We start from the raw sequence: 9,556 nt of genomic DNA, 5'->3' as shown, positions 1-9,556 counted from the left end.
ATGGTGTTTTGCCATGTTGCCCAGGCTGGTCTTTAACTCCTGACCTCAAGTGATCCGCCCACTTCGGCCTCTCAAAGTGCTGGGACTACAGGCCCAGCCCATCACTTTGTTTAAACGAAGTCATAGGTCAGGTGCATGCCATTGTACTCCAGCCTGGATGACAGAACAAGACACTGTCTCAAAACCCCACCACCCCAAAACTAATTCATGCTAACTTACCAAGAAAAGAGTAAACACACCAACATTTTAAACATTTTTACTAATTGTCATTTCTTGTGCTAATGTTTCTCTCTCAAAAATATGCAAAAATACCACTACAGGACTATCCACCTGTCTCCACCTCTTGCAGTCTTGGGACCAGGAAAGAACCTGGCCCATTAATCTTCAACATAGATGTCCCTGCAAAGGGCAGGTGCATGCGGCTGCCAGTGACATTGGGTAATCGAGATTAGTCTGTCAGGCTCTGGATCAGGGACCTGAATTCTTTGCACACCAGGGAAACTCTGGCTCACTTGCACTTGTATTCTTCCAGTTTATGCTTTCTCTGCAAGGGCTTCCTTTGGACAATGAGGAAAATGTGCTAACATTCGAGTGAATTGCTTCCTCTCATCTATTTCTGCTACCATTCTGCCATTGTAATCTCCTGGCAACATACATGCATCCATCACTTTAGAAAGCCTTTCTCCAGGTTCTTTATCTGATATTCTAGTAGAGATACTTCTTGGTCTACAGCAGGCAAAAAAGCGATCCTCTAGTGAACTGCTGCATCACCCAAGGCTGCATTTTCTAGATTTTATAATGCTCTCATGAGATTTAGAGTCTGTGGTGGTGGCTCACTTGCAGATCCCAGAGAGGAAAAGTTTTCATTTTCATTCATCTTTATCTGTCTATAAATTTACTTCGTAGGCTTCTTATTGCCTCACAGAGCTTGTTTAATTTGCTCTAATACATTACTTCCTTGTTTCTTGTTTGTTTGCTTGTTTGTGGTTTTTTTGAGACAGAGTCTTGCTCTGTTGCCCAGGCTGGAGTACAGTGGTGTGATCATGACTCAAAGCCTCAACCTCCTGGGCCCAACCGATCCTCCCACCTCAGCCTCCCAAGTAGCTGGGACCACTGGAGCACACCACCATGTCCAACTGACTTTTTTTTTTTTCTTTTTCTTTTTTTAGAGATGGAGTCTATCTATGTTGTCCTGGCTGGTGTCAAATTTCTGAGTTTGAGTGATCCTCCCACTTTGACCTCCAAAAGTGCTGAGATTACAGGCATGAGCCACCATGCCTGGCCTCTAAATACATCATTTGCACAAACAGACCTTTCTTCCCAAATAGACAACAGTCTTCCAATATGCTTCTTTTTTTTCTTTTTTCTTTTTTCTTTTGTGAGACGGTCCTGCTGTGTTGCCCAGGTGGGAGTGCAGTGGCTCCATCTCGGCTCATTGCAAGCTCTGCCTCCTGGGTTCACGCCATTCTCCTGCCTCAGCCTCCTGAGTAGCTGGGACTACAGGCGCCCGCCACCGCACCCAGCTAATTTTTTGTATCTTTAGTAGAGACGGGATTTCACCGTGGTCTCGATCTCCTGACCTTGGATCCGCCTGCCTCGGCCTCCCAAAGTGCTGGGATTACAGATGTGAGCCACCGTGTCCGGCCTCCAATATGCTTCTTACAACTCTCATCAGTATCACTTGAAACATGCTTAAAAGCCTCCACTATGACTGGTGCAAATCTTTTGTAAGCTCCGGCCCCTTCCTTTTGCTTTGTATTTTAGTAGAGGCAAGGTTTCACCATGTTGCCCAGGTGGTCTCACTGGCAAGGTGAGAAAAGTAAGCCTCCTGTTTGGCTTTGCTCTCTGCAGCTCCAGCTACCACGTGGTGACCATGGGCCCGGCTGCTTGCTGTGGTGAATGAGCCATAGGGACCAGGTCTGCATGCTCTGCTGTGAGTTGCTCAACCCCAAGCTCCTGCTCCTGCGCCCCCTCAGAGAAGACTGACATCCCTCCCACCCCACATTCACGCCGTCCCACACTGTGGGGTGACAGGAGGAGAGTTTTGTTGCCCTCTCGCAGCCTTGCCCCCTCACCCCACCCTTTCCACACCCTCAGTACCACCCTGCTTGGTAGGATTTAATCCTAATACCTATTACCCTAAATCCCATCTAACTCATCCGAACTTTGGAAAGTGACACACTTTACATGGTTGTGATCAAAACCGGCATTAACTTCTTTTGCTCCAGTGTGCCAAGATATCCTTTTGGGTTTTTTTGTTTGTTTGTTTTTGAGACAAGGTCTCACTCTGCCGCCCAGGCTGGAGAGCAGTGGCGCCATCATACTCACGGCAGTCTCAAACTCCTGTGCCCAAGTGATCCTTCCATCTCAGCCTCTTGAGTAGCTGGGACTACAGGCGCACACCACTATGCCTGGCTAATGTTTTTAAAAATTTTTTGTAGAGATGAGGTCTCTCTGTGCTGCCCAGGCTGGTCTCAAACTCCTGGTCTCAAGCGATCCTCCTGCCTTGGCCTCTCAAAGTGCTCGGATTACGGGCATGAGCCACTGCAGCTGGCCAAGGACATTCTATTTACTTGAAAGTCAACAAAACAGCTGGGCATGGTGTCTGGTCTGGAATTCCTGACTTTAGGTGATCTCCCGCCTTGGGCTCCCAAAGTGCTGGGATTACAGGCATGATCCACTGCACCTGGTCAGTTTGATGGTTTTTGATAAAGCTACATGCATAGGCAGCTCATGACCCAGCAATTCGACTCCATGGTATTCCCAAGGAAAGTGATGTATCCACGCAGACTTGTACATGATTATTCATAGAACCTTTATGAATTATAGTCCCAAACTGAAAACAACCCAAATGCCCATCGACCTGTAAATGGATAAACAAAGAAAGGAGCAAATTGCCAACATGTGTGTTAACATAGATAAAATCTCAAAAGCATGTTGACAAAAAAAAAAAAAATCAAAAGCATGTTGAACAAAAGAAGCCAGAGACAGGATTATTGTACTGCATAATTATACTATGATGTCATTTGCATGAAATTCTAGAAAAGACAAATCTACAGTGATAGAAGCAGAACAGTAGTTTCCCGAGGCCAGGAATTGGGGGATGGGACCTGACAAAGGAAATGTTTAAGAGGATAACAATATTCTGCGTCTTGCTCGTGGTGATTGTTACACAGGGGCCACATTTACTAAAATTCACACTGTACAGCTTAAATGGATGCATTTCATTATATGTAAAGTTGTTTTTTCTTTTTCTTTTTTTCTTTTTTTTTTTTGAGACGGAGTCTCACTCTGTCACCCAGGCTGGAGTGCAGCGGTGCAATCTCCCCTCACTGCAACCTCCACCTCCCAGGTTCAAGTGATTCTCCTGACTCAGTCTCCTGAGTAGCTGGGATTACAGGCACATGCCACTATGCCTGGGTAATTTTTCTATTTTTAGTAAAGACCGGGTTTCACCATGTTGGTCAGGCTGGTCTCAAACTCCTGACCTCGTGATTGTGATCCACCTGCCTCGGCCTCCCAAAGTGCTGGGATTACCAGCAGGTGTGAGCCACCGCACCCGGCCTAAAGTTGATTTTTTTTTTTTTTTTGAGACAGAGTCTTGCTCTGTCACCCAGGCTGGAGTGCAGTGGCACCATCTCAGCTCACTGCAAGCTCCGCCTCCCGGGTTCACGCCATTCTCCTGCCTCAGCCTCCCGAGTAGCTGGGACTACAGGCGCCTGCCACCACGCCCGGCTAATTTTTTGTGTTTTTAGTAGAGACAGGGTTTCACCATGTTAGCCAGGATGGTCTCAATCTCCTGACCTCGTGATCCGCCCGTCTTGGCCTCCCAAAGTGCTGGGATTATAGGCGTGAGCCACTGCGCCCGGCCAAGTTGATTTTTTTTAAAGCCCACAGAGCCGTCTCTGTTTTGATCAATTCCCCAGATTCATTGTTTTCTCTCTTTTTGAGTTTCGCTCTTGTCACCCAGACTGGAGTGCAATGGTGTGATCTTGGCTCACTGCAACCTCTGCCTCCCGAGTTCAAGCAATTATCCTGCCTCAGCCTCCTGAGCAGCTGAGATTACAGGCGTCTGCCACCACGCCCAGCTGAGTTTTGTATTTTTAGTAAATATGGGGTTTCACCATGTTGACCAAGCTGGTCTTGAACTCCTGACCTCAGGTGATTTGCCTGCCTTAGCCTCCCAAAGTGCTGGGATTACAGACATGAGCCACGGTGCCCAGCCTCCAAATTCACTGTTAATTTTAATGGGTTGCACTCCCTATTTGGAGAGTGAGCTTCTTGCTGATGGTCAGTATTTATTTATTTATTTATTATTTATTTTATTTTTTTTGAGAGCAGGTCTCCTCCGGCCTCAGTCTCCTGAGTAGCTGGGACTACAGACATGCGCCACAACACTCAGCTAATTTTTTTGTATTTTTTGTAGAAATGGGGTCTCACCACATTGTCCAGGCTGGTCTGGAACTCCTGGGCTCAAGCGATTCTCCTGCCTTGGCCTCCCAAAATGCTGGGATTACAGGCATAAGCCGCTGTGCCCAGCCAGTCACTATTTATTGATCCCTCGATATGTGCCAAATGCTGGTCTAAGAGCTTTGCATATATTAAGCTACTAAATCCACCAACAATACCACAAAATGTCAATAGCCCCATGTTAGAGATGGGAGAACTGAGGCACAGAGAGGGCAAGCCTCTTGCCTAAGAGCACAGCACATGATTCGTAAGTGACACACAGAATTTAACCTACATGGTCAGGCTCCAGAGTTTAGTTTGTAATAACTGCAATACGCTGTCTCCTACTGAATTTGCTGATAGATACCTAAGAGCTAGTAAATTGAGGAAATCAAAGTTTTAATTAATAGATAACACCAGGTAAAAGGAGGAACATAGTAAATGACTAAATATGAGAGCAGGGGAAGGGTTCCCAAATTGGTCAGTATGCTTTCTATACCTGTTTGCCCACTTGTGAAATAAATTACTCCATCTAGCAAACTCACAGTTAGGCACCTCACTGAGAAAAAAGTATTTCATGTGCATACACAATTTAAAAAGTTAAGGGCCAGATGTGGTGCCTCATGCCTCTAATCATAGTACTTGGGGGGGCGGGGCAGGAGGACCGTTTGAGTTCAGGAGTTGAAGACCAGCCTGGGCAATATAGCAAGACTCAGTCGAAGAGAAGAGGAAGAGAGGGAAGGGAAGGGAAGGGGAGGGGAGGGAAGGGAGTCTGGAAGGAAGAAAGGAAAGAAGAAAAGGAAGAAAGAAAGAAGGAAAGAAAGAAAAGAAAAGAAAAAAGAAAAGAACAGCAGGTTCTTGCCTTCTCTAGAATCCCAAGCCCTCTATGGGAAGTAAACAGTCCAGCCCCTTCTGTTTCTCTTGTTGTTATCTCTGTATTCCCAAATGATAAGCTATCACTCTTTCTAATTTATCAGTATCATGTGTTATCTCTTGACTTGCTGGTCTGATGGGTAAGGTCTGATAGGTAAGCTCTCCAAAACTCTCTCGTCCATTTCTCCTTTGCCCAACAAAATTGTACCGGAATTCTCTATTACATCAAATCACACTACATTTCTAGGACAATGCAAATTTTCCTCACTGCTGAACTAAGAAGCCCACTAAACCACAATTCCTTCCTCTGTTCTTGGAGTTAGTAATTGCCTTTTTTTCTTATCCTGGTTTCCCATCAATTTGTCATTATTTTTTCCCTAATGTCCAACATCTTTGTCTATCGCTGCATACGTTTAAACATACCCATTTCACTGTCTTCCCGAGGTTTCCTTCCTAACCCCGTGCTGTCATTGGGACTGGGTGCTCTCTCTCTAAGGATGCGTTGTGGCTTGCGTGCTGGAGTCCCATTTCCTATGTGGCTGTTAGCACATGAAGAGATGGTAGTGATGTTCACCGTGATAATGCTGCCGGTTTATTGTGGAAGCTTTCAGCGGAAGTCACTGTACGTCATTTTGTTATCTCTCTCCTTTTTTAAAAAAATTTCTGTACCCATCCATCCATTAATTGTATGTCATTTATTGAAAATGTATTCCATATGCATAAATTGAGGTCACATACGTAATCAGATAGAATTCAGAAATAGGGATTTCAGAAACCTAGGTCCTAGGTTATGAAACTGCTACTATTCAAGTATCCTTTTCTGGATCTCAATTCAAATAACCCAACTCTAAAGGATATGTTTATGAGACAGCTGGAGGAGTTTAAGCGGAATATTTGGTATAAAATTGCTACAAAGTTATTAGCGTTTCTGGTATGATACAGTGTTGTGGTTATATGTAAAATTTTTCTTAACTTTTGGAGATAGTTACTGGAATATTTCTATATCAAGTGATGTCTGTGATTTACTTCAAAATAATCCTTTGTGGGGGTGAGGGAGCAAGTTGAAATAGGGTAGGCTGAGCATCTCAAAACTGAAAATCAAAAATCTGAAAGACTCCAAAATTCGAAACTTTTTTTTTTTTTTTTTTGAGACGGAGTCTCACTCTGTTGCCCAGGCTGGAGTGCAGTGGCGCGTCTCAGCTCACTGCAAGCTTCACCTCCCAGGTTCAAGCGATTCTCCTTCCTCAGCCTCCCAAGTAGCTGGGATTACAGGCACCTTCCACCATGCCCGGCTAATTTTTGTATTTTAGTAGAGACGGGGTTTCACCATGTTGGTCAGGCTGGTCTCAAACTCCTGACCTCAGGTGATCCACCTGCCTCAGCTTCCCAAAGTGCCGGGATTACAGGCATGAGCCACCACGCCCAGCCTATTTTTTTACTATTAAAAAAATTCCCCACTTGCCAAAGCTGACTTATCATTTGCCTTCTAAGAGGTTTTTAGGTAAGCCCAGGCACAGATTTTTTTTTTTAAGGTTTTATTTCCGATTCCACTTCCTGAACTCTAGTTCTGGGGCCCACATATCTCATCTGAGCTATAGCAGCCACTCCCAGCTGGCCTCCCAGGTCCTGCCCTGTCAGTCATCACAAATGCAAATCCAGTTGTCACTTCCTTAACTGAAAACACTTCGATGGCTTCCCATTGCCCTCGTGAAATACCATGTTCTGGTTCCTACTTCCTTCCCGTTTTCTCTCGTCACAGCCCCTTCCCCGGCAAAACTTCTCCCCCTGCTGGCAACACACACCAGATGTTTGCTAATCACCTACTTTGGAAAGGCTGGTCTGGCTGGGTCCTCTTCCCATGGACTCCTGTAGCATCTTGCATCTTTACTTTCCGTAGCACTTAAACCACATGGTAACTGCTTGACCACTTGACCACTGGTCTGTACTACCCACCAGATAACAAGTTCTGAGGTTCTGAAAGGGCAGAAATTCATTTTGCTTTTTTTTTTTTTTTTTTGAGACAGTCTTGTTCTGTCACCTTGGCTGGAGTCCAGTCACACAAGTCATAGCTCACTGCAGCCTTGAACTCCTAGGCTCAGGCAATCCTCCCACCTTAGCCTACTGAGTAGCTGAGACTGTGGGTGTGTGCTATGCCCAGCTAATTTTCTCACACATTAATAACCCAGCAAAACATTTGCCATGTAAAAGGGAGTCTATAAAGTGATGAACACACTTTAAAATAGGGTAACAAATATCCTTTTTTCTCTCTCATACAGTCAGACTGGCACAGCAGGTATCAGTGGTACACTAAAAACATCAGATTTTAACGTGTTCCATGATGAAGCAGACAAGATGCACTTCCTATCTTTGGTGGGAAAAAAAGAAATTATACTTACCCTTTGTAAAAGCATAAAGTTTAGAGTCTGAAGAGTAAGACTCAAATTTCTATGGTTTCAACAGGACAGGGAGCGAGAGACACCTCAGTTGCTGATGGCAGGGTATTTGTCAGGATTGTTAAATCTTTATAAAATGCCAGTCAAGATGGCTAGTTCTAAATGAAAAAAGAGCGTCTCAAAAAGCAGCACTATCAGATAGTCATGAGCTTGAATGTTTTCAGAGAGGTTCCTCAGGAAGAGGAAAACACCGAACACCATTTTCTGAGTAAGGCCAAATATCCTCTCTTTGCCTTTAGTCCAGTTTTCAGGAGTTTGCTTGGTTCAAAAGATTAGGTGAAATTTCCTCATGGTTATCTCAACTAAGATGTTGACTTTGGGCAAAGTTGTAACAATAAGGGTTTTTTTTTTTTCCCCTTAAAGATTTGGGTTAACAAACTTACTGAGGATTGACTCTGCAGCTAGGCACTATTTAAGTGCTTTACATGAATTAACACTTTAAGACTTGAAATAAGCCTGGAAGATCAGCATTATGCCTATATCCTATATATTATCTCAATGTACCAAAGAAACTGGCATTATGCCCATTTAATAAATGAGGAAACTAAGGTTGCATAATTTAGCTAGAGTTACAAAACTACCAAGTAGCAGATCTGAGATTCAAATCCAGGCAGTTTGGCTTAACAGTCTACATTCTTAACAGTAATATTATAATGGCTCTTGAATAAATTCACTTCACACACATATGTAAAGATCCATTCAATGTGAGTCAGAGATTTGGATTTTGGTGCTGGCTCTGTCTTTAGTAAGTTGTGGGGATTTCATACACTCTTCGCAAATCTGAGACTGTCTACCCCACCTGTAAAATTAGATGATTGGATTCTATCAGTGACCTCCTAACAACGTGCGAGAAGGGATGAGAAGGTAAGAGGTAGTGGTTAGACACTAACGTCACAAGGATCTTTGGACCACTCCAAATGAAGACTCTTTAGGAAAATGAGTTGTTCTGCTAGAAGTTAAGGTATGAAAAGTCTCTGGACTATAACAGATTGTTTTCTTTTGAAGCCCATGGAATCCAAGTAATGTGGCATCTGAAGTTCCCTCCAAGTGCATGCAAAGACACAAGTGGGTTTTCCTAGAGGAGGAATCAAAGTCTTTTATTAAACCCTCAAAGGAATTCATGACTCCAAAAAAGATGAAGGGCCTATAAAATATTTCTTCAGCTTTATGCTCTTGGAGGAAACTGGCAATCCAAGTTTGTAAAGAGCAATATGACAAAACCTGTATTTCCTGATTAACAGCCAAGTGTTATTAGACTATGATGAATAAGACATATTAAAAGTAATCATAACCTGATAAACTGGGTAGCTACACGTGCTACTTAAAATTTGCTGTCTTGGGCCGGGCGCGGTGGCTCAAGCCTGTAATCCCAGCACTTTGGGAGGCCGAGACGGGCGGATCACGAGGTCAGGAGATCGAGACCATCCTGGCTAACATGGTGAAACCCCATCTCTACTAAAAATACAAAAACTAGCCGGGCGAAGTGGCGGGCGCCTGTAGTCCCAGCTACTCGGGAGGCTGAGGCAGGAGAATGGTGTAAACCCGGGAGGCGGAGCTTGCAGTGAGCTGAGATCCGGCCACTGCACTCCAGTCCGGGCGACAGAGCGAGACTCCGCCTCAAAAAAACAAAACAAAACAAAACAAAACAAAAAAATTTGCTGTCTTGGACACAGAGCTAAAGTAAAATATCTCATCTGGAACTAGCTTACATCTGATACAGACAATATGTTTTAACATTTTTTTCAGAGTTACAAACACAATAAACCAAAGAAAAAGTCCAA

At 44.1% G+C, this 9,556-nt stretch overlaps 1 pseudogene; it reads right to left on the bottom strand.

The window, feature by feature from the left end:
* On the bottom strand, nucleotides 1–1,989 carry LOC117088593 (annotated as a pseudogene).
* Between the last annotated feature and the right edge of the window lie 7,567 nt (nucleotides 1,990–9,556).

Source organism: Trachypithecus francoisi, unplaced genomic scaffold (genome assembly GCF_009764315.1).
Source record: "Trachypithecus francoisi isolate TF-2019V2 unplaced genomic scaffold, Tfra_2.0 Lachesis_group10, whole genome shotgun sequence".
NCBI classification, from domain to species: domain Eukaryota; kingdom Metazoa; phylum Chordata; class Mammalia; order Primates; family Cercopithecidae; genus Trachypithecus; species Trachypithecus francoisi.
This window is presented reverse-complemented; position numbering and strand designations above follow the sequence as displayed.